Below are 24,627 nucleotides of genomic sequence, written 5' to 3' on the forward strand. Positions count from 1 at the left end.
TCCTTCCTTCCTTCCTTCCTTCCTTCCTTCCTTCCTTCTTTCATTCACTCATTCATTCATTGTAAAATATACATCACATAAAATTCACCATTTAGGTTTATAATCAGTGGCTTAAGTACCTTCATTTGCCATGCAAACATCACCACTATTCATCTCCAGAACTTTTTCATTATCATGAAATGAAACTCTGTCCCCCATTAAACAAGGCTTCCCGTTCCTCCTCCCCCAGCCCCTGGTAACCACCATCCTCTACCAGCCCCTGGTAACCATGAATCTGACTGTTGCAGGTACCTCCTATAAGTGGAAGCACACAATATTTGTCCTTTGTGACTGACTTATTGCACTTAGCATAATGTTTTCAAGGTTCATTCATGCTGTAGCCTGGAACAGAACTGCATTCCTTTTTAAGGCCAAATAATATCAGCCATACAATGGAATGTCCCTCTGTCCATTGTATGGCTATACCATTTTATTTATCCAGTCATTTGTTGATGGATGTTTGGATTGTTCCCATCTTTTGGCTATTGTGAATAATACTGCTATGAACACGGGTGTGCAAATATCTGCTGAGTCCTTGCTTTTAATTCTCTGGGGTATATACCCAGGAGTGGAATTACTGAATCATACGACAATTCTGTGTTTAATTTTTTGAGGAACCACTGTGCTATTTTCCATAGCGGCTGCAGCATTTTGCATTCCAATCAACAATGCACAAGTAAGTGTTCCAGTTTCTCCGCATCCTCACCAGCACTCATTATTTTTTGTTTGTTTGTTTCTTTGTTTGTTTTTGATAGTAGCCATCCCAATGGGTGTGAGTTAGAATCTGTATCTCATTGTGGTTTGGGTTTGCATTTCCCTAGTAATTAGTGATATTGAGCAAAAGAACGAGCATCTTTACATGTGCATGTTGGTTGGTCATTTGATCTGGAGAAATGTCTATTCAAGTCCTTTGCCCGTTTCTGAGTTATGTGGTTTGTGGGTTTTTTGTTATTGTTGAGTCATCCATGCTTCTTTACTCAAAATTACAAATAATCAGGAGTTTTCCCACAGAATCTAAAGCTATTTACATTCATAACGAGGACTCCTGAGTAGGCTGCTGTGCTCTCTGGGTCTGCTAAATGGTACATGAAGTGTTTTTGTGGGAAATGTGTTAGTGCATTTGAAATATCTGAAATCTACAGCTCTTGGGACATGTTCATTCATTTATCATGCATGTGTTAAGAACCTACTGTGCACCAGCCAGCCACCGTGCTGCAGGCATACAAGGAATAATCCGTGCTCCCTTTCTAGCAGAAGATGGCAGGTTGTTTAAGGTCGTTAGACCCTGCTGGGGAAAAGTAGTTACAGCACAATGTGGTATATGCACATTTTCTGAACCGGAAATCTCAATGCATGATCTGATGGGAAGTTTTGGTGCATTAGGCTGAGCTCTGAGATAGGCTGGGAAAGGGGAGAACCAGGCTCAGAAGAAGCTAAGGAAAGGATTCACACAGAAGCATCAGGAAAAGGGGTGGGTGCCTGGGTCGCTACACGCTTCTCGTCCAGAAGCTACCGTGTTGGCATGTTTACACCCCCTTCTCCCAACACGCACAGACCCTGTCCCCTTGACAGCTCTGGGCTTCTAGTCGGGTGCAGACTTTTAAGGGAGCTTTGGGGTGTATGAATGCAAAGTATGACTCAGAGGGGAACCTCTGACCTTTTGGTACTATTTCAGGGTGGGGGATTTCCCTTCTCTAGGGGAACATTGCTAGCATTGCGTGGGAGAAAGTGTGGCCTCTACACTGAGATGGGGCGTGTGCTTTCCAGCTTTGTTGGGGCTCTTGAATTGCCACCCAGTGGGACAGGGGACAGCCTTCCTTCTGCTGTCTCTGGATTTCGACCAGGAAAGCAGCACCGATCTTTTTCTCAGATGACACCATCTGAGGAGAGTGTCTTCGTGGTTTTCACAGCTGGATGCCAGGTACCAGTCCGCAGCAGGATTCTATGTGCAAAGCCCTGGTGGGGATAATTCTAAAACCAGGCAGGCAGGCCCAGTCTTGTTACCTTCCAGAATGCCAGGGCCTAAAAGGATTCCATCCCTCCCTCACTAGACTAGAAACTCATTGTGGACTTTTACTTACTGATCTGTGCCTAGCAGTGCCAGGCACTTCCTAGGTATATCGTACATGTTTAACATGTATTCGCTGAGTGGGTGAAGGAATGAGTCCCTGTCTGCCTGCTTGACATTTACTCGAGTGTCCCCCGGAAGTCACGCAGACCTGGGTTTGAGTCCTGCTCTGCCATACAGAAGCACCCGTGCCTTGGGTGAGAAATTCCTCTCTGTGGGCTCAGCTGCCTCTCCTGTGAAATGGGGTAGTGATTCCAGGACCCTCCGCCAGAGAATGTGCATGGGGCCTGGTGGAGTGCCTGACGTATCCCTCCCCTCTCCTCCCCCTCCAGTGGCCCGACCTGATGCCCTAAGCCTTTTATCAGATTTTCTTTCCAATCCATCACAATGGCTCGGATCCTTCTCTTCATTCTTGCCTTTCTTGGGAACAGTAAATACCCTTTTCCTGTTCACTCGCAGAGCAGTGCGGAGGTCTTACAGTCCAGTGGTTAAGAGCATAGCCCTAGAATCAGAAGGAACGGGGTCCAGGAAAATACATGCACAGCTCAAAGCCTTGCTCCCGGTGACAGAGGCTCCCCGCAAATGGCGGGTACAGTGGTGGGAGAGGTTAACATCATGGGATCACTTTCTTGGGCCTCTGTTGACCACAGAGCAGGGATTTTTCAGCGTGTGCTGTGAGTTCTCACAGTGGCTTACTGTGTGCTGGCCCTGGGTGACCCTGGAGGGTGGCCTGTCCTCTAGCTGCTCAGAGTCTGGAAACGACCCAGGAGAAAGGCTGGGTGGCAGCTCCCTGTACCTGCCTGTGAGTCTAGTCAGCTGCAGGGGTGGGAAAGAGAAGAGGCAGGGAAGAGCTTTCTAAAGGAGGGAGTGTAAGCCGGACCCTGGAGAATGGTTGGAGCTGAGACGACAGGAAGGACAGGGCCTTTTCAGGTGGTAGCAGGGAAGAATTGGGAAAGGGGAGAGGCAAGCCACCCACAGAAACACCTGGACGGGGATGAGCCAGTGGTAATGAGACAATGCGTTCATTTGTTCAATCAGTGAAGGAACGAAACTGTGCCATGGCTGCAGCCGGGCTGAGCGTACCCAGGTGGGTGGACGCTGTGTGTGCCCTCCAGGTGTAGGGGCGGCCTACCTAGTGGGTGGCACGCGCCCTCGGTGGAGGAGGGAAGGATGCAGAATTTGTCCTCTTTTCAAATCAAGGTGCCCTGCTGGCTTCTCCCTCTGTGGTGTCCTTGGCCTCCACCTGAGAGGGGACTGTGTGTTCCAGCCCCAGAACTCAGACCACAGATGGCAGATTGTCAAAGCCAAGAGGCCTGAGAGGCACTCCATGCCCAGAGCTCTCGAACTTTAAAGAGCAGCTGACCCATGTGCTGGGGACGTGGTGAAATCTAACGATGACAGGTGCCCGCCCCCCCCCCCCCGCCAGGTTCTGATTTGTACGTCGTGAGTGGAGATTGAGGAATATGCATTTTTAATCAGTTCCAAAGTGGTTCAACTGTGGTTCTCAGCCTTAGCTGCACCAGAAGAAGCCCTGGGGAGTTTAAAATACTGATGGCCAGGCCCCATCCTGGAAAGTCTGATTCACTTGGTCTGGGATTGGGGTCTAGACACAGCTCCTTCAGTGATTCTGATGTAGAGCCTGGGTTAATACTCGAGCTTGAGGACCACTGACTAACTTCATCCAAATATTTTGCATTAGTCAGGGTTCTCCAGGAAAGCAGAACCAATAGGGTGTGTGTGTGTGTGTGTGTGTGTGTGTGTGTGTGTGTACATACACATAAAGAGAGAGAGAAAGAGATTTATTTTAAGGAATTGTTTCTCATGATTGTGGGGGGTTTGCAAGTCCAAAATCTGCAGGTAGGCCAGCAGGCTGGAGACCTGGGAAATAGTTGATGTTGCAGCTCGAGTCTGAAGGTAGTCACGAGGCAGAATTCCCCCTTCCGCTGGGGATGTCAGTTTTTGCTCTTAGGGCCTTCAACTGATTGGGTGGTTGAAGAGGAACCTGCTTTACTCAGAGTCTACTGATGTGACTTGTTCATCTCATCTGAAAAACACCTTTACAGCTGCCCTTAGACTGATGCTTGACCAAATCTATGGAAACCATGGCCTAGCCCATAAAATTAACCATCATCCTCCTCATTTTACAAATAAGAGGCTGGAGACCTAGAGAAGCCAAACAACTCCTCCAGGGCCCTATACCTGGTTCTTCCACTGCTGGTTTACTTTGCATAGACTCGTAGATCATAAAACCATGAAGAGACCGACTCCTTCATTTACAGAGGGAAGCGATGACGCAAGAAGGCTAACCACCTTTTCCAAGGCATGCTTTTTGGCAGGGAATAGAGCCGAACCCTAAACACAAGACTCCTAATGGCCAGTAGCTGCTCCTTCCTCTACTCTAAATGGCACCATAGTGACATTTCAAAGAAAGGTATCTTCCTATGATCATGAGAATGAGCCCTGCCTCTCTCTCCAGCCTACAACTCTCTCTTCAGGATCTTAGGAAGGAGGGTGGGAGGGAGCTGTAAATGGATGCTGCCTCTAAGTAGAGGGGACAGTTGGGAGGCCTCAGCGGTTGCTGACTCCCGGCATTTATATCCAGGCCTCACTGGTGTCTATAATTTTGTGGCTGCTTCCTTGATGCTTGGATTTGCACACTTAATGCCGTCATCCACAGAGACGGTCTCTGCACACCGCCTCTTGTTCAGATTCAATATGGCTTGGGAAATAGAGTTTGCTTTAAATCAAAGCCAAGTTATGATGGTTCATCTTGTTAGTAGCTTGTCACCCCCACCTCTGCCCCCAAAGGGTTTGGCAGCATCCACAGGGATGGGGTGTGCAGACCCTCTGAAATACCCGTGTGAAGTTGGCCAGAGAATGTGATCCCGAGTCTGGATGAAGAGGCTGTGGGCAGACAGAGGAGTCCAGAGACTCGGTCCAAAACCAGGGCTGGCAGAGCCACGATGGGCCCTGAGCCAGGCCCCAGCGATGGCTTGCAACGATTGTGGGGCCTCAGAAGGTGTATGGCAAGAAAGCTAAAAGTTCAGCTGGCCAGGAGATGATACCTGGCTGATGGATGAAGGAGAGAGCAGACATGGCTGGAGACAGAAGGCCTCCAAAGGCAAAGCTGTCTTACTCGGGAAGCTGCCACGGCTGCCTGCTGTGGCTGGATCCATGCACTGGTTGCAGGGAGAGGGAGTGGGCAGAGGAAAAAGCTGGCAAGTCCTGACCCTGAGCTAACTCCGGGTGTGGCTGGTGGATTGGAAGACAGGCTGCCCTACCCTGCGCTCCTCATCTGATGACAGAAAATAGTCATCCTCAGATTAGACCACTTCTCCAAGAGTCCTGGACAGGAGGTAGTGTGGTATGGTGGAGGAGGCTTAGAATGGGCCTTCAGACACCCAGGCGAGGCCACAGCTACCTGAGTGACCTCAGGAAGGCGCATTTCAGCCAGAACCCGGGTCAAAGTTCAGGCCTCCAGCCTCCTATTGCAGAGGGCTCTTTCTGCAGTGCCAGAGCTCTCCCATCAGTAGCTTAGTACTCAGGTACTCCCCCACTCTGTCCTCCTGTCGCCTGAGCAGGCCAGTTACCTCCTAAGAGCTCTCATACTCCCGTGTGCCGTGAGAATGGTATTTCTCTATGGATTCCATGACTGAAAAAGTTTGGAAAGCACGGCTCCGGTCCAGTGTTCTCTGCAGGGGTTCTCGTCACACCAGTTCCGCAGGATATCAAAAGGCATTAAGGAAAGCAGAAAGATGAAACAAGTTTGGGAAATGCAGGTTTCTTTGCTACGGGCTTTCTTGGAGGGGTGTGTGTGTGTGTGTGTGTGTGTGTGAGTGAGTGAGTGAGATATCCATTGTGACTCTCCAATACCAGGGCTCTGGCATTCAGGTATCCCAAACATATTTGTGTCGTTTGAAGTTCGTAGTTGCGCACCAGAGACACAAACCGCTGCTGCGAGCTGTCACTCTCGTAAGATTCCAAGTACTGGCCACAGTGTCCCACTGGCCGGCCCTGGGTTACGTGTTCATGAGCTTGCTGCCGGGGCTGGGAGTATAGGAAGCTCCTTCTTTCCCAGCAGGAGTTGGAGTTCTGCTTCCCACCAAGGCTTTCACCATGGGGCCTCTCCTAAACCAATAAAACATGGACAATCTTGGCAGTTGAAATCTTGGACCATGGAGTCCTTTTCTTTGGATGGGGAAAGGAGGACGCTTAATAACACCCGAGGAGCTAGTCTTATGAGAGGTCCACTGTGTGCCTTGCCAGTGAGCACTCAGCTGTGCCCTGCTGTTTTCCTCTAGACTCCCGCCCTTCCTTTCCTCCTAGTGGAGAGGCGTCCCCTGCTTCAGCCCCCCCTTCCTCTCCCGGTTCCTATGGCCATTCTTCCTCTTCCCACACCTCCCATGGCTAGTGGTGTGGACGGTATCCGAGGCCCCCAGGGAAGGCTCGCTGGGTCTTCCAAGGAGACAAGCAGTTGACCTGATGCTCTCACACCTACAACTCCCAGGCTAATCCAGAAATCCTTGAAAATTTGAGTTCAGGAGGAAAATGGCTTCGGGGGTTCCCACCAGCAGAGTTCCTTGTCATAATCTGCTCTGGTGGGAATTCCCAGGCTGGGAACAGCAAGCTGGTTGGCGGCTTATCAGGCTGGTAGGAGAGAGGTGCATTGGGGTGGGTAGGGCTTAGTGAGGTGCCCTCCGGTTACCCCACCCAGCAGCCACCCACCGGTGCAGCCAGCCCTGCTCTGTTTCCCAGTGGATTGGGGCCACCTTCTTCTCCATAATGACCGTGTTGCTCAAATTTCCAAGATAGTTATCCAACCTTGTTTTGACAGTGACTTGGAAAGACCTGCTTAAGACTGGGCTGCAGAGATTGCTATCACTATTGTCACCATCCTTATTAATGAACATTTAAGCTGCCACACACATGATACCATGAAAGTTCTGGGTCGGTTGCCAAAAATAGTTTGACGTGACTTCTACTGTGAAGGGTCTTACCTTCCAGTCCTATAGGCCTCAGTTTTCTCAACATTTACAAAATGAGGGCATTAAACTAGACAGTCTTATAGCTCCATAGAACTCTAAACACATCTCTGCCCCATGGACCGTTGTAGAAACTTGGGATATAGCTGGCCGTGGCAATTGGCTGTTCCCTTGTTTATATGAACCCTTATCATCCTCTCTCCTTCTTTCTCTCCTTCTCCACATGGCTCCCTTTTCTCTCTGTCACAATTTCATCAACTTCCCTGTGCTCCTTTCTTTCCACTTCCATCACATCTGTCTGCCCCCACTTCTGCCCCTCCCTGCCCCGTATCCCTCTGGGAGCACGGAGGCAGAGGGCTGCCCCGTCACAGGTAAAGCAGGAAGGTGCCAGGATTGCACAATCCACAGTGACAACAGGGATTCTTTCACCGACATTGCCTGGGGCAGGGCAGTACCCCAAGGGTGTGAGCTGGGGCCAAAAGCCGGGCGTGGTGTGTCTAGTGAAGCTAGCCCATTGATCATGGAGGGCAGCAGAGGCGTGAGGTTTGTACGGGAAGGTGGAGATACTCTAGGGTGACCAACTGTCCCACTCTGCCTCGGGGCTGAGGGAATTCCCAGAATGTGGGACTTTCAATGCCTAAACCAGGAAAGTCCTGGGAAAACCAAGACGTGTTGGTCCCACCTCTTGGCTTTAGGTGATGGAAGGAGGGAGGGTAACCCTTGGGATGGGAATGGTGTGTTATAATCCTCTTGGGAGTGCTGGCTGGCAAAGTTGCAGACTTCTCCTCACTCACTGTTGCCTGGGCCTCCACCCCACAGTGGAGAGCTGCACAGCAGGAGGCAGAATGTGGGTGTCTGCCTTCACTGAGGTTCCCTGGAAGGAGCACCCTGGCCCTGGCTAAGAGCACAGGCCGTGTTTGCTGCCATGACTGGGTGGGCAGGTCTCTCTGGGCCTCCGCATCCACAACTATGAAAGGGCCCGTCCAGTTCTGACATCCTTGGAGCCTTCTTCAGGGGTTGGCAGGCAGCATTCCTCGCTCTTTCCCGCATTATCCCAGTTCCCTGCCTTTGGATGCTCTCCAAGGGAGCTCCTTGAATGGAACAGACCACTGACTGCGCGTCCTGGGATGTGAGACTTGACCACGCTGGGTTCTGTCTCCTCATAGGAAAATGGGGGTAGTAGTATCCAGCTCACAGGGTTATCCTAAGGACTAAATGGGTAACTATATGTAAAAGAGTCCACGTAATACCTGGCACATAGTAGGTGCTTAAGAAATGGTGCATGAAATTAAAACTGCTCCAGTGGTCTGACGCACTCAGGGCTCAGTGGTTCTGTGAGTGTGACAGGATATGATGTTTAACACAGAAGTGACCCATGAACCAAACGGTATGACACACACTTTCAGCTAACCCAGGTCACCCTCCCTGGGCGAGGGGGAGAGGGACCTGCTCTCCTCTCCCTTCCCAGGGAACCAACCTAATGCTCCTCCTCTCACCTCTCAACCTGTGAATACTCAGGAACAGAGTGCAGAGGTTCAGTGTGGCTGTGTTTGTTATGTTCCGAGGTGGTAGCAATTGTGAAGCATTATTGGGTGGAAGGTTTTCAGAGAAAATCCTTTGTATCTCGATTCATAAGTTGATTCATAATGGGAAGAAATAAGACTCCCATTTTTCCCTCGGGCGATTTAACTCATGAGAAATTTCTGGTTTCGCATTTTGCTCTCCTTGGCGACGTACTGTAATATAAGCACAACGTGGAGGCGGGCCCTTTGCCGCTCTTTATCACGTACGCTCTCAGGTTATTTCCTCCTTGGGAGAGTCGAGGTGATACTGATCATTTCAAAGTAACCAGGCCAATGCGTGCTCCACGAGTCACTCAACAAACACATGCCAAATGCCTGTTGGTGTGACACTCCATGTGCCATCCTGTGGAGGGTACAGAGGAGCAAACCGTGTTCATAGCCAAGGAACTTATATTTCGGTCCTGTGGGCCCCATCGTTTGGAAGATGGGGGTCCTTTTGCAAGGTGAAAACATTTTATGTTTTCAAGATGGCTGTACCCATCTTGTATGTTTTTACATACTTTCGCGTTGAATCCATCACCATCCCATCTGCACACATTGGGGACCTAGCCATACGTGTGTATGTGCAAAATTATTTGATCAGCATCCGAATGGGGTTGGAGGGTTTTATGGGTCTGAAGACCCCCTGCCCTTATCTCCGACTATCTAAGGGGCTTGATGAGCTCACAGGACCATTGGAGAGAGACGGGGTCTCAGGATGGAGAAGGTGAGGGCACCTGTGACAAATGAAGGAGGAGACCAAGAGCGCCAAGGTGGGAATGCACCAGGCAGCTGGCCCCTCAATGGTAGACCACAGTGAACATTGGGCGGAAGGAATGACACTTTCCCTGGGGAATATATAAACAATCCAACTTTTATCTATTCCTACTCTTGTCTGTTTCAGGAAGCCTTCCTCTCTACCCTTCTCTCTATTGAGCTTTGCATCTGAGTACACATTGTTCCTTTTACAATTTAGTCACTGCAGCTTTGTAAATTGCCTGTAGCCATTTCCAAGGTATCCTGCCTCCCTCACTGCAGGGTAAATTCCTTGGCTGTGGAGAGCAGGCCAGGGTCCTGTCCGTCTCTGTTTCTGCTCTGTTCCCCGGTCCCAGCACTCCGTGGTGCTGGGTCACTGCCTTTTGCACCTGGGGTCAGGTCGGGTTGCATTTCCCTCCACTCCTGGCAGCCCCTCTCACTTCACAAGTTTTAAGGATCCCTGATACCCCAGTGCTCATCCTGCATCACTCATTACCCCTACCCTGACCCCCACCCCCAGTACCTCCCATCCTGGAGTTACTTCTCTCTCCCCTTCCCCACGTCAATCACAATGTTACTCATGTTCCATTTACGTCTCTATGTGGTAAAGGCCAGGAGAGAGAGAAAGAAGGGGACATGAACGATAAGCATCTAATTCAGGAAGACTTCCTGGAGGAGATGATGCCCGAGCTGTCTTTACACATCCACAGGCATTACCCCAATAAAGGTGGGGCAGGACAAAGAAGTTGGGCGGGAACCATGCTTCAGTAGGGGCACAGGATGAGCAAGGTCAAACTGGTGGGAGCTGGGTGTGCTGGTAACACCTCCATTCATTGGAGGCAGAGGAGCAAGTAGGCAGGGCCACGATTTGGAGCCCATTGTGTGTATGCTCTGGGAGCAGGTGGTGAGAAGGGACTCCCTCCTGAACGAGTGGCAGCAGGAATGGAGAGGAATGGAGAGGCATAGGTGAGAAAGATGGCACAGAAACAGTGCATTGATGTCGGGAGCAAGGAAATAAGAGAAAGGGAGAGTCATGGTCTCAGCCAAGGTTTGGGACCTGGACGGCTAACTTGGAAACAAAGACACAGTGGAAGGAAGCAAAGGGTGGACCTCTGCCGTCCCTGTTCATTCTGCTCCATGCTTTTCCTTTCTTCCAGGGAGCTGTAGCCTGTTTGTTTGTTCCTTCCCTTCCTCTGCTTCCCCCACTGGCACAAACTCCACAGAAAAGCTAAAAATTCATCTCATCCGACCCAAATCAGAGGGTGGATGAGCTGGGGCTTTATTACACACTGGTTAAAATGGGCCTTGTGGGAGAGGATGGGCTACGTTATAATTGTATCTTTGGTCACCTCCACCCACCCAGCCAAAAAAAAAAAAAAAATGGTGGGGCTGCCTCCGTCGAGACACCATTTTACAAAAGAGCTCTCCTCCTCCCTTCTACTTTTTTCTGATTAGTCTTGAAAAATCAACCTGCAGGCCTGGGAAAGAGATGGGAGGAGGGAAGGAGTGCAGAAAGGGTCGTGTTCTCTCACTCGGCTGCCTTTAGGGAAAATAGCCTGGGCAGTTTGGAGACGTGTCTCTGGGGACAAGGAGGGCAGGCTCCTGAGAGACTGGGGCGGTCTGTTTGAAAAGCAGCAGGAGCAGCTCCATTCACAGGATTTTTTATTATGATTCTAAACTTTAAAATGGTTCTTTGGGCTTAAGCATTGAGCACCACAAATACTGAAAGAGGGGGCTGTCACTCTGGCTTTGAAAGAAATATTTTTGGAAGGGGTGTGGAGCAAGCAAATAAATCATAAGTAGCATTCAGTGTAATAAGTAGGAAGCAATGGCCCTTTCTAGGCTCTCCCCTCCCTCCCTCCTTCTCTCCCTGGAAGGGGGTGAGATGCCTGACTCACTGTGCAACAGCTGGAACACTCACCTGTGAATGCTCTGATGTGAAGGTGAGTTGTAGGTCTTGGGTGGTAGGTTTGCAGAACGTGTGTGCGCTGTTTGATACTAGTCAAGCAGGAAGCATTTGTGCATTTGTGTAGTGTGGCCTTTTGTGTACTGTGGCATTTGTGTACTGTGGTGTTACTCACCTGCCTTCCGTTCACAGTGAGCTAGAAAAATCATGTGACTCTCTCTCTCTGTTCCCAGCACTCCCCACTAGGCATGATGGGGGATATAAGGGAATTAGAAACCACACATGTTTATTGTTTTGGGGGGAGACAAGATTATACACATGAAAAGCTAGGTGAGACAGTAAGTGGGCAAGGGCCAAGGGGTAAGGTCCTAACTCCTGACGGGGTTAAGAGCATTATTAGTTAGTTGTTGCTGTGTAACAAAAATGCCCCCAAACTTGAGCAGCTTCAAACAACAATAAACATTGATTAGCTTCATGATTTTCATGGTCAGGAGCTTAGGAGCAGCTTAGCTAGAGAATTGACTCAGAGTTTCCCCATGAGGTTAATCATCTGAGGCTTGATTGGAGCGAAGGACCTGCTTCCAAGATGTCTCACTCAGGAGCTGGCATGTTGGTGCCGTTGTAGGAGGCCTCAGTTTCTCCTCCTTTGGACATCTTGATGGCTGCTTGAGTGTCTCCCAACATGGTCATTGGTTTCTCCCACAGCAAGAGTTCCAAGACAAAGCAAGACAAAAGTGGAAATGTCTATTATCATCTAGCTTTGGAAGTGTCACACCATCACTTCCCCGTTTTCTGTGGTCACACAGACCAACGCTGAGACAAAGTAGGAGGAAGTGACACAGCTGTGAATACCAGGACGTGAGTGTCATTGGGAGCCATGCTGGAGGCTGGTTACCGGTGAAAAGTTACCTTGGGTTAGAGCGGGAGGGTGGCAGGGAAGAAGTGAGGCTCAAACAGGGTCTGGAAGACAGAGGGATGACCAGAGAGGTGGGAGTAGAGGAGTGGCAGATCAAAGGACCGGGCACAGAGGCTGAAACCAGCATGGTGTGTTCGGAGGCTGTGTACAGACCAGCCTTCAAGAGAGAGTCCAAGTCAGAGAGCACTAGGAAATAAGGTCAAGATCAGACTATGAAGGACCGAGATGGGAAAACTACAATGGGGTCCCCTAAAGGGAGTCATCAAAAGTTCTGGAGTAAAGAAATGACAGGGTCCAGGTGGGGAAACTCAGCCTCTTACCATCTGGGCACCTTGGGTGGGTCACTTCAATCCTTTCAGAGCTCAGTAACCACATCAGTAACAGGAACGTAAGAAATAAGTTAATATATGTGAAATACACATAGGTGTTTCAGTTTCTTCCACTACTGGAGAATCCAGCTCTGGTGAATGGTCTGCCTTGCTAGCCACAGAAATATTGCTATACAGTGGGGGGTGTTAGACAGAATATGGCCACCCCTAATATCCTGACTTGATGGCAGCCAGAGCCTGTTCTCATCCAGTTCTCACCTGATCCTCACAACCACCTATGAGATAGACAGCCCAGTGTCAGTAACTCCATTTTACAGACAGAAAAACTGACATCGAATAGCGGATAGGCCCAGAACAAATCGGCGGTGATCAGACATCACCCAAAATCCCAAAGAAGATTTGAGAATGTGAAAGAAGAGAGAGAATCCAAATCATTTAATATTTTTAATAGTAATGGCTTTCAAATTCAAATATTACCAAAGAGAACACATAGGAAAATAAATCTACCTTCAACCGTTCACTGGCAGCTCTCCACCCCCATCTCAGAAAGAACATGTAACCCATTTTTAGTGTATCTCTCCAAAGATAGCCCATGTACCCACAAACCAATATATGCATGTGGTCATTTTTTTCTTTCCAAATGTGGTAACAAACCATGCAGTATGCCGCATGCTTTGCAGTTCAATCTTAGAGACAGTTCTCTATACACGTATATCTGTATGCACATTCCCTCAGGCTTTTCTTTCTTGCCTCATTCTTTTTAATGGCTGCATCGTATTTTCTGTGATGCATCTAGATAGCCCCTCACTAGTGAACACATTGTTTGCTTCCATCTCTTTGGTTATAGAATGAATGTTGCAGGGATGATTTTTTTTTTTTTTAAGATTGTATTGGGGAAGGGGAACAGGGCTGTTATTGGGGAACAGTGTGTACTTCCAGGACTCTTTGTTTTCCAAGTCAAGTTGTTGTCCTTTCAGTCTCAGTTGTGGAGGGCGCAGCTCTGCTCCAGGTCCAGTTGCCCTTGCTCGTTGCAGGGAGCGCAGCCCACCATCCTTGCGGGAGTCGAGTTGTTGAACCAACGTCCTTGTGGTTGAGAGCCCACTGGCCCATGTGGGAATGGAACCAGTAGCCTTAGGAGTTAGGAGCACGGAGCTCCAACCGCCTGAGCCACCGGCCCGGCCCTTGATAATTTATTTATTTTTTATCAGAAGTTGAGTACATGTGATAAGAAAACTTTATGATAAATATCTGGAAGGGAAATTTCTAGATCATCAAAATTTTTTATTTTGCCCATCTGACAGGTGAAAATTAAAATGTATTTAATTTTCATCTCTTTTATGCTAAGTGATGGTGAGCATTTTTCAGAAACTTAAAATCTATTTGTATTTTCTTCTTCTGTGATCCTGTTCATGTTTTTTGCCAATTTTTCTAGCAAGCTATAGGTCTTTTCCTGATTTAATATAAGCTCTCTCTATAAAAGAAATTAGCCCTTCATCATATGTTTTGCCAGTATTTTTCCCAGATATTTGTGTCTTGATTTTTGTTAGGGAATTATTGATGTGCACGAATTTTTAAGTCATTGTTTAGTCAAACTTATCAATCTTTTATGGTTTCTGGATTTTCTGTCTTATTTAGAAAAGCATTTCCCTTTGAAATTATAAAACAATTCTCCAATATTTTCTTTTAATGATTTTTCTTTTAACTTTTACATCTTTACCAGTCATTTATTTTGGTGTAAGGAGTGAGGAAGGGATACAACTTTTGTTTTGTTCTGTTTTGTTTCCTACATGATTGGCCAGTTGTCCCAATGTCATTTATTAATATTTTAAAAATCCATCTTAAAATAAAATTTGAAATCCCACCTTTATCATATGCTAAATTCTCCTATCTTTGAACTCATATGAGTCTATTTATGGACTGTCTATGACTTTCTGTTGACCTATCTCTCTGCTCATGATCCAGCACCAGATATTTTATTTTATGGCTTTATAATGTGCTTTCATATCTTGTAAGTCTAATCCTCCCACTCCCATTACTCATCTGTTTCAAAACTCTCTTGGCTATTCTTAAATGCTTACTATTTTTCTATATGAACTTTATAGTCAACTTATCTACTTTCAATAGAAATTCTGGCTGATAGTTTTATTGGGACCATATTGTATTGATTTAGAGAAAATTGGCATGTTTACAACATTGTGGCTCCCTATCCAAGGGCAGGGTATGCTTTCCATGTAAGTCTTGGGTCATGTTTGAAAACTCGCTGTTTATGGATCGTGCGCATTTCTTGTGAGCGTATTCCTAGGTGTTGTATCTATTTTCCTTGCCAAGTAAATGGGATCCTCTAACCTATTTTAAAAATTGTCTGTTGTTTGCATAGGAAAGTATCCAATCATATCCTCTGCAAATAATGACTGTTTTTGCCAACTCTTTTCTAACTTTGTATTTCTTATTCAACATTTTTGATCTTAGGACTTCAAAGGGGGAGCAGAATTCCTAGGTTTGAGGAAATCACTGAGCGCATTCCCGCTCATCAGTGGATCAGCCAGGCTTCTTTAGGCTGGAAAGTGGGGTTGGGGGATTCTTGTGCCTTGAGAATACTTTCCTTCTCGGTGCAAATGGATGCTGAGTCATGGGAGGTGTGGGTGGGGGGGCAGGGGGTAGTTACCTTGTAAAGTGCTGACAGGTGAGGCACCCTCCCCAGAAGCTGTGAAAGAGTCTAGTCCTTGGTGCTGGGCTCCTGTGGCTGGGGGCAGGTGGGCAGCGGAGAGAAAGGTTCCTGCCCCTGAGAGTGCGCTAGGAAAACTGAACATTCAGGGGAAGCTGGGTTCTCTGGCGATGCTTTAATGGGGGTGCACCATGCCGTCTCTCCATCACAGTGGCCTAGCAGTGGAGTCCTGCCCAGACAGCTGTTTAACCCAGACACCCACCTGTCACTTACAGGCTCCCACATCCCTGATGAGACGACCTAGCCTCCATGGATTCCTTCTTGGTTCCTACATCCCTCTACTACAGCAGGTCCTCAAATAACATCGTTTCATTCACTGTTGTTTTGCTGTAACGCTGAGGAGAGGCGGCAGGAATGTCACTCTTATTAATATCAATTAGCCTATGGTAAACTTGGTTTCGTTATACGTCATTTCGCCATAGGTCATTTCATTGCAGTTTCAAGAACCTATTGACAACTTTAAGAGAGGACTTACTGCATGCATTGTGGGTTAGTCTTACCTGCTCAGTGAAGCCAGAAGCCCCTTCAAAGCAGGTCTGAGGTCTTGTTTAAAACCCCACACAGCATGAAACCCCGGTCAAGCACACAATGCGTGATCAATAACAATTGTTAATTGAGTTTCCACTCACATCCTAATTGCCCTGGAACCAAATAGCCGTCAGCTTCTGCAATGGGCAAGGGGGGAATTACAGCAGAGGAGGGACTGAGCTCGAGTATAAATAGGAAGAGGAAATGCTTGGACTTTCTCAGCGCAATAAAAGTTATATTATAATATTGTATGTAACTGTGCAATTAAGCCTGAAAATTGCACGCTTCCAGTTCATTCTTCCCAGCCAAATGCCAGGCGGTTCTCGTGGTGGATAGCATCTACTTAGAAGAAGAGGGAAAGTTTGGAGTCAAATGTGAGGTTTCAGTTCCTTTGGAAAACACAGGCAGCGCTGGGATCCTTGAGGACATCCGCTGGGCCGCTGATCTGAGCCTTGTCTCCAAATTGAAGTGCCCAATGGCCGAGAGGCAGAAGTGTTTTTCGAGGGCCCAGGCATAAGTAGGACACCGACGCCTGGACTAGGCCTTGGAGTGTGACTCTGCCCTTCTTCCTCCCACAGCTCCCTCCCCCACTGGAGCCCCTGGGCACTGATCCCACCCAGACATCTGGGGCAGGGAGAAGGGCAGGGGCACGGCTGTGAGTAATGAAGAACAGCTTCGTGGGCCTAAAGGTACAACCTTCCAGCTGGTTTCCAGCCTTCCCTGCCTTCTCCAGGACAGCCTAGTGCTGACACTGTCCAAATGCAGCGCCAAGCAGATTTCTCTCCCATCCAGAACCTTCCCTGACTTCCTTTCCATGGCCTCACTTGCCTCTCTGAACTCACCAAGCCTCTCCCTCAGAAACCAGCGTCCTGTTATTCGTTGCTCCTACTATGCTAAGCTCAAGCTTCTGTGTCTTTCTCTTTCTCTCTCTCTCTCTCTCTCTCTCTCTCCTTTTTTTTTGGACTTACCTACTTTTTTATTCAGTATGTCATTTAAGTCTCTTAATCCGAGGGGATCACTGCATAGACTGTGCCTTACTTTCTACACACTGTTCTCTTTTCTGGAATGTTCTCCTACCTCTGCCCCACACCCCTGGCTGCCTGGGAGCCATAGAGCTCAGCTCCAGCGTCCCATTCTCAGTGGCCTCTCCTCCCTGACCCAGCAGAGCCCCTGCCTCCTGGCCCCTGCTTCCAAGAGGCCCTGTCCACACCTCTGGGCTAACACTTAGCACCAGTGTTAGGTCTCATCTTTACTTGCCTGTCTCCCACTCTTCTGTGAGTTCTGAAGGCCAGGAATCCCACCCCTTTCACCCCCATTTCTCCAGCCCTGAGCAAAATGGGTTTCCCTGAGGAAACCTGGAGACTGGCTGCTGGGGTTCAAGATCCAGCTCAATCTCAGTTTCCCCATTTGAAAACTGGGGTAAGGGTGATGACAGTACCTACCTCATGGGGTTTTGGGGAGGATTAAATGAGAGCACCTATGTAAAATATTTAGGACCGTGAGTAGCCTGAACTGGCACTCACTGCCTCTGTTTCTAATTTGATTCTGTTGCTACCGCCAGTCGGAGGAAGCTCAGAATTAACCCTCCGTCTCCCATATGTTGTATCTCTGTCAAGCTGGTCCCTGTCTGCTCCCTCCCCACCCCGTGCCCCTCCCACACATACAGGGCCTGGGGCATTGTTGGTAATGAATTTGTGTACATTCTAGAGAAGCAGCTTCCAGACTCTGCTGTAGTCACTGCCAAGCTCCACAGCCGTCCTTGGCCACTGGGTGAGAGTCAGGAGCATAAATCAGGACTGGCCTCCTGGCCTCCCTCAGGGAACAGGGGAGGGAGCACAAGCCCTTTTTACCAACCTGTCGCATCTCCATTACTCTGCCTGGCGTGGCCAAATGCTGCTCCCACTCTGACTTTAGAAGACCGTTCTCTGGAAGCTCAATGTGCTTTCACATTCATTTCCCTTCTGTAACCTGGCAGCACCCCTGAGCTACATGGGGGAGGCCGGGGTGAGGGGATCAGGCTGAGTCAGGAAACTCACTGTCTGGTGCAGCAGCCCCAAGATAGCGGAAGTTGAGCTGATCATGACCTTGGAATCCAAGGACCCACCCTGGGACCAAGATATTAAGTGGATTAGCTGGCGAACATCACAGAACCGCAGAGGGTGTGGGCAGCAAGGCTTCACAGGCCCCCAGTCTCACATTCAGGAAGAAACTGAGGCTCAGAGAGGGAGCCTGGCTGGTCCAGGGTCACCTGTAACTCAGGCACAGGGCAGAGGTGAACTGTAAATGCACACTGCACACCAGACCATTTCTTAGCCCTTACTCCTCATGCTCTTTCCCAAAACAGAACTCGGCCTTCTCTACTCCAGCTGCTGCCCTCTCGCTGGCCCCCACTTTCCCTCCTCCCACTGTGAAGCCCCCTGGCTTGGTGGCCATGGCGCTGCCCTGGGAGGCCCTGGGACAGTGGCCTGTGGGCAGAGCACACTCAGATGCTGGCCAGCGGTGCAGCTGCTTTGGTGCCCTCTATAAGAGAATAAAATATCCCCAGGAAGGTCAAAATGCCACTTAACCCAGGTGTCCACACACAACCGTTGAACAACTAGCAAAACCGAAGCCATTCCCACTCCTTCACAGGAGCTGTGGTCTTTGTGTAGAAATGGTAAAAGGAACAGCACCCCCGTGGCTCCTGTGTGTCCCCCAGCTCCCCACCCCCAGTAAGAGTGTCACTGAAGGGAGGACAGCAGACCAGCCAGGACCCCTCCTGAAAAGGGAGCCGGAGGGAGCGGGATTCAGCAACTCAGTAGCACCCTGCCTAGTGCTGTTTATGGGAGACGAGTGATTTACTTTATTATATAAATTTTCAGTGGTTTAATAAGGTTTAATAAGCCTCCCAGGGAGTTTTCAGGCTCAGGAAATCGCCTGTAATAAACATGAGTAGTAAATCCTTCATTTTGAACATAAAGAGGTATGCAATTTTTCTTAAAAGGAAACAAGTCTCACCCTTCCTCCCGCCTCACCCTCTAATAAATAAAGGATAAATAAATAATTAAAGAACAACAGCTTGAAGGAACCCCACTTTATTTGTCGGGCCAGCCCACCAGCACACCAGCCATCCGCAGTGGGACCCTCCCCATGGGCGTGCCCTGCCAGCCCTCATTCCGTCCAGCTCCCTCCAGCTCACTGGCAAGGGAGAGACCTCCTTGCCTGCCTACGCCTTGCAGCCCCTTAGAGAACCTCCTCTTTCTATCTTTCCTGCGAGGTTACCTGACAGGAGAAAAATCAGTGGCCTCAGAAGACATGTGAGTTGTCCTGAAGTGATTTAACCACACTGCGCTGTGACCATAACCTCACTTAACTTGTATTTCTTTACGTATAAAACGGGTGTAATACTGCCCTCACATGTCATCCAGGAAGTGAAAGTGCTTTGAAAAGAAAAAGGCTCTACGCCACCCCTCAGGCCAGGGGCGGGTGGCAGGGGCTCTGGCACCCCTACTTTGGGTTCCTGGCCAGTAGATGCTGTGAAGAGGAAGGGGTTTCTCTAGCAGGGGATGAAACAGCTCAGACTCACCCCTGCCCCCCATCACGAAAGCCCAGATGTGGAGCTGCCCCTCACTCTTCCTCCTCCATCTGTCCCACCACCCTTGGCAGTACCCCTCCAGTCTGTCCCCAGTGTGCGTTTCATCCCTGTAAGGGATGAGGGAGAGAGAAGCCCAACCTGGCTTTTGTCCCTACTCCAAACCCCAGTGGGTGGTCCTAGACCTTCTTCTGATAAAACCAAACCAATGCAGGTGTGGGGGAGGTGGCAGTGGTGATGACAGGGTGGGAGGCAGGTGGAAGTGGTGATGACGGGGGTGGGGCGGTGGAAGTGGTGATGATGGGGGCCAGGGGGCAGATGGCCAAGGATACACGTGGTGCACGTCAGGAGGTCTGGGAATTCTTTCCCTTCCCTAGTGCTGTGACTTTGGGCAAGTGGGTTCAGCAGTGCGAGTTTAGGTGTCTCCTCAGAAAAGCAGGCCAAATAATTCCATCCGTACCCAGGGATCCTAGGAAAATTTATGGAGAAAAGGAGATGTGAACAAGCTTTTCTGAATATAAAGCTCAACGGGCCTGTGGTACTGTTAACTCGGGGATTCAGCAGAAAACAATGAGCAGGGTTTGAATGTCTGGTCATAGAAAACTGGCCCTCACATCTTGTCCTATGGGTGGGGGGACTAGGCATGGGGCAGGGAACAAAGGGGGAGCACAGTGGTGTGAGTCAGGGTGGGGCTGCATTCCAGCTATAAGGGGACATCTGGTGGAGGTGGGAAGCTCAGAGCTCCTTTCACAGAAACCAACCTGCTCCAGGCCCTAGGTTTGAGGCGAGCTGGGGACTGTGGACTCCGGGCATGTCCTGGCAGGGTGGCATAGCGGGGGGGCCAGCTTCACCCAGCTGTGGGCGCTCTGCTTGGGATGCTCTGGCAGGTGGGGTGCAGGCTGGAAGTTGAGGTGGCCCTGCCCAGTCTCCCAGCCCACACGTCTGGCCGTGACCTCTGGGGCAGCTGAGGCTCCAGGGCATTCTGGGGCCAAGGGGTGTGGCTGCCCTGCTTAGGGGAACTGCCAAGGGCAGGGCGGGGCGGGCCCCACAGAGATCCTCAGGTCTGGCCAGCTGCTTGGGCCAGACGTCCCTGCCCTCGCTCCTGCGCACCACCCCCTTTTGGGTTTCAGTGCCTACACAACCACAGGGACTAAGTAAGAACCTCCTCAAAGGATACAGGTAGCTGCTGCCCCGCCTCATTCCCAAGTCTGAAAGAGAACCCAACCCCTCTTTGCTCCTGTGCAGCCCCCCTCGCCCTCACCACAGCCACTGATTCTGCCAGGTGGCTTTGAAGCTGCAGGATGGGGGGCGGGGGGGGGGGAGCAGGAAAGCTGGAGGCTGGAAACAGTGAGGCCGCTCCCAGGGCAGTAGGAGTCTGCCGACTGGGGCCAGCCTGCCATGGGGATTTGGCAGACAGAAGCATCCTTCTGAGCCCCAGATTTGCTGAGCTGAGCAGGATTCAGGAAGGCGTTGGACTTGAGGATCATAGCAATAAAATTGTCCCGAAAGTCACACCACCAAGGTAGCTGGGGGGGACAGGAAAGAGGTGGGACTCAGAAATCAAATTCCTGTCTTGAATGTTTTCTAGCTGTGTGACTTGGGGCAAGTCCCTTAGCCTCTCTGATCCCCACCAAATAGGAATCATAATAAGGATGAAATGAATGACTGTAAGTGCCTTATGCATGACAGGGCTCTGTTGAAATGTCAGCTGTCCCCAAGGCAGAGGATTGGGGCCATCCCTTCACCTTTTGTGACTTCGAGGCTGTCTCCACTGTGTATTTGAATTGATCTCATTTATCAGCATCTTAATGGCATCCCGGGGATGACACAGACATAAAAGAAACAGACCCTGCCCTGAGCAAATGCAGTTATTCAGTTACTGCCCCGTTTTCCAGATAGGCAAACTGAGAGCAGCAGGAGTATATAATGTACCTATCCCCCTGCACTTCACGTTCCTGGTAAAACCAATCCTATAACATGGGTCCCCTATTAGCCAGGCAACCCCGCACATGGCTGAGGGCATAGGCTGAGGGCATAGGCATCAGAGCACCCTACTTCTCATTCTAGCTCTGACACTGATTTGCCGTGTGACCTTTCCTCTCTGTGCCTCATTTTCCTCATCTACACAAGGAGCATAAAGTGGATACCAGCCTCGCCTGCCTCCTAGGGGTACATGAGACAGGAGGTATGAACGAACCTTGATGCAGCGCACTACAGGTGTCACAGGTGGCCCTGGGAGCTCGCATGGGCCGTCCTCAGTGTCGCTTTCATTGTGTGGATCTCTGCAAAACTATGAGGATGGCAAGTTGGTTCCCAGGATGGTCCCCCCTCCCTCCGCTAAGACGCCTACTAGGCAGAGTCTGTGTCCTTCCTGGACTTCATAATTGCTAACATTGGTTGAGCACCTACTATGTACCAGGAGGCACTTTATGTGCCTTCGCTCATGTGATCTGCACAACAGCTCTGCGAGGTCATACTATTATCATCCCCATTGTACAGATGAAGAAACTGAGCTCAATGACGGATATACCCAGTCTCAGAGGCCTCAAGGGGGAGCCAGGTGTGTTCCCAGGCTGTCCCAGAGCAGAGCCCTCTCCTTCCATCCCTTAGCTTGGGCCCTCTCTGGTCAGATGGCTGTCAACCAACCTCAGGCACATGCTGGCTGAGAACAGCTCCTTATGCAATCCCACTCGGGGTCCAGCGTAAACACATTTTCAGCGGGGACTCTGGAAATCCAAAGCCTTCTGCCTTCTACCCAACAAAATCTTCTCTATCCTTCAAGCTCAGACAAGGCCCCTCTTCCTGAGGGCCCCCGGCCCACAGGGGTCTCAGGCCTTTCTGTCCATAGCTCTCATTTGCTCTCTGCACTGAGCCAAACCCCACCACCCACCGACATGTATGGGTCTCGGCTCTCTGGTGTTCCTCCCTCAGCACTGGCTCTGATCAAATCTCTAAAGTAAGAGACAGCTTTTGGAGGGTGCGGGGGGAATTCAAATCCTGAGCCAGACACTTGCTGGCTTGTGGCGTGGGGTGAGTCCCCCTCTCCACGCCTTTTCTTTCTCCCTAAATTGGAGGTGATGCTACAAATATGTGCCATTCAGAAGTGCATTGGTTGAGAAAGGATTAGAGGTGTGATGGCTGACATATTTTGGCACTCAATAAATGAAAGCTAGTATTGATTATTATAAATCCAGCTCGGTATGTTTGCTTCATTTGGTGATTAGAATGGGACAAAAATAAGAACAAAACTCAAATCACACTCAAGAAACTAATACCGGAGGACTTCTAGAGCCAGGTTTCTGTCATGCGTTGCCGTGAGGTGAAGGCCCTCTCACCCCTTCCAATCTCCCCTCCCCCACCCTCATCCCTTCTCTGTTCCTCTCAGAGAAGCACCACCTCCTTGTCATTGGCTGGTAAACTGAGCGTAAGACCCCTTCTCTTGGTAGGGAGAGAGGGGAACTGAGGTAGACAGTTGAGCCTAGAAATGTTCTCAGTTTGCAGGTGAATAAACCAAGGCCAGAGATGAGAAGTGCTGCCTTTGGCAGACAGGGCTACTTGGACATACCGGGGCTCTAGAACCTTCCACTGAGGGCAGAGGCCCACGGCGGCTGCGGCAGGACTCATAACCTCTGGAATGGTGACCACACCTGAAAAGGTTTCACCAGCTCTGCATTCTTCCTCCTGAACCTCCTGCTTCCATTTCTAAGCTTCTCTTCCTCTCTTTCCCTCCTGCCTCTTTTTTTCTGATCTATCTGTATATGTTTTTCTATCCCCTTTCTACCAGAGGTTCATATTTTGCATCAAGCCACTCCTGGATGTTCAGAGGTGTTTGTTTGATGTGTGTGTGTGTGTGTGTGTAATTCTCTTTCCTGAGCGTGTTATTCTTGGAGACAGAACAGCCCTGGCTTGGGCAAGCGGAGGGAGGGCCTCGCCACCCCTTTGGGACACTGCTGTCTGGGCCCCCCAGGGCACAGGAGTCTTCTTAGGGTCACCAGGGAAGCTCCCAGAGAGCAGGGCGGGAGCACTTCTTCCCAGAGACAATGAAACAGCAAAGGCAGCCGGGCCTCCTGCCTAGAAAAACAGCCCCCAGCTGTGCAGTTACACCCCCACCAGGAATGAGACAAAGGCTGCAAACCAGGCCGCATTGGGCAGACCAGCCTTTGAGTCCAGGGTCACCCAGGCCTGTTGCCACCTCCTTATCCCGACCCACTTTGCGCGTCTAGCTTCTGATGGTCATGATACTGGTTATTAGATTTCCCATGACCACCAATGACGAGATGGCCACAGGAGCCCAGGGAGCTGGAGCAGCTTCCCACAGTCTCACAGCCATGGGTTCCTGATTCCCAGTCTCAAGCCGACATGGCTGCAGAAGCACTGAGATGGGACATTTGGCCTAGGAGACAGCAGTCTCCATCCCTCAGCGAGCTGGGAGGAGACACTGACCACCAAAACCCGGTCCAATGGGTTCAGCTCCTGTATTTAAGAAGGTGGGGGAAAGCTTACGGAATTGTGGGAATTACCCCCCTTCCCCCAAAAAAATTAAAAACGTTTAAGAACATTTTTGTCTTTAAAGGAATAAGCAAGCAAGAAAACGTGGCTCTAATTCCCTGAGGGTTTACTTAACAGTCACAGGGGCATTTCATTCACAGTCTTTTCAGATGAGAGGGTCCCTCTGGGGCTTCGTGGGAATTAGGAAACAGTGTCATTTCCTCATTACATATTTAGTTTTTAAGGAAACTGCTAAGTTGTTTTCCAGAATGACTGCATCACTGACATGCCCACCAGCGATGTTTGAGGGATCCAGTTTCTCTACACGTTCGGCGTTGCCACTCTTGGTGACTTTAGCGCTTCTGATGTGTGTAGTGGTATCGCACTCCTCTTTGGTACCTCTTGCTAGATCTTTCGCATAGTTATGTCCCTGTAAGCTCTGTTAGAGCAGGGCTTTCTTGGTCTGCTCTCTGTGCAGCCCCAGTGCCTTGCACAGGGAGAAACCCAATGACTAGTGAGGAAATGAATGCGTGGCCTGTGGGGTCTCTGGCCTTTTTACAGACGAGAAGGCAGGAAAGGAATGAGGCATTCGTTCGTTCTGGGAAATCTGAGCACGTGCCCAGGTGGGATTGCTCAGGGATGGAGAAGGGGGCAGGGAGGAGGAGCGCCCCCCGCCGGCCCCCCCCCCAGGTCCCTGGGGCCTGCAGCCCTCCATGGGGGCACATATGGTGGAACTGGCTCATCTCGCTCGGCCCCC

At 49.8% G+C, this 24,627-nt stretch overlaps 1 protein-coding gene across 4 annotated transcripts in view; it reads left to right on the forward strand.

The window, feature by feature from the left end:
• ZBTB7C (zinc finger and BTB domain containing 7C) overlaps positions 1-24,627 on the forward strand; it is a 332,059-nt gene that overhangs the window by 290,038 nt on the left and 17,394 nt on the right. The window lies entirely within an intron of this gene.

Source organism: Rhinolophus hipposideros, assembly GCF_964194185.1.
Source record: "Rhinolophus hipposideros genome assembly, chromosome: 17".
Taxonomy (NCBI): Eukaryota; Metazoa; Chordata; class Mammalia; order Chiroptera; family Rhinolophidae; genus Rhinolophus; species Rhinolophus hipposideros.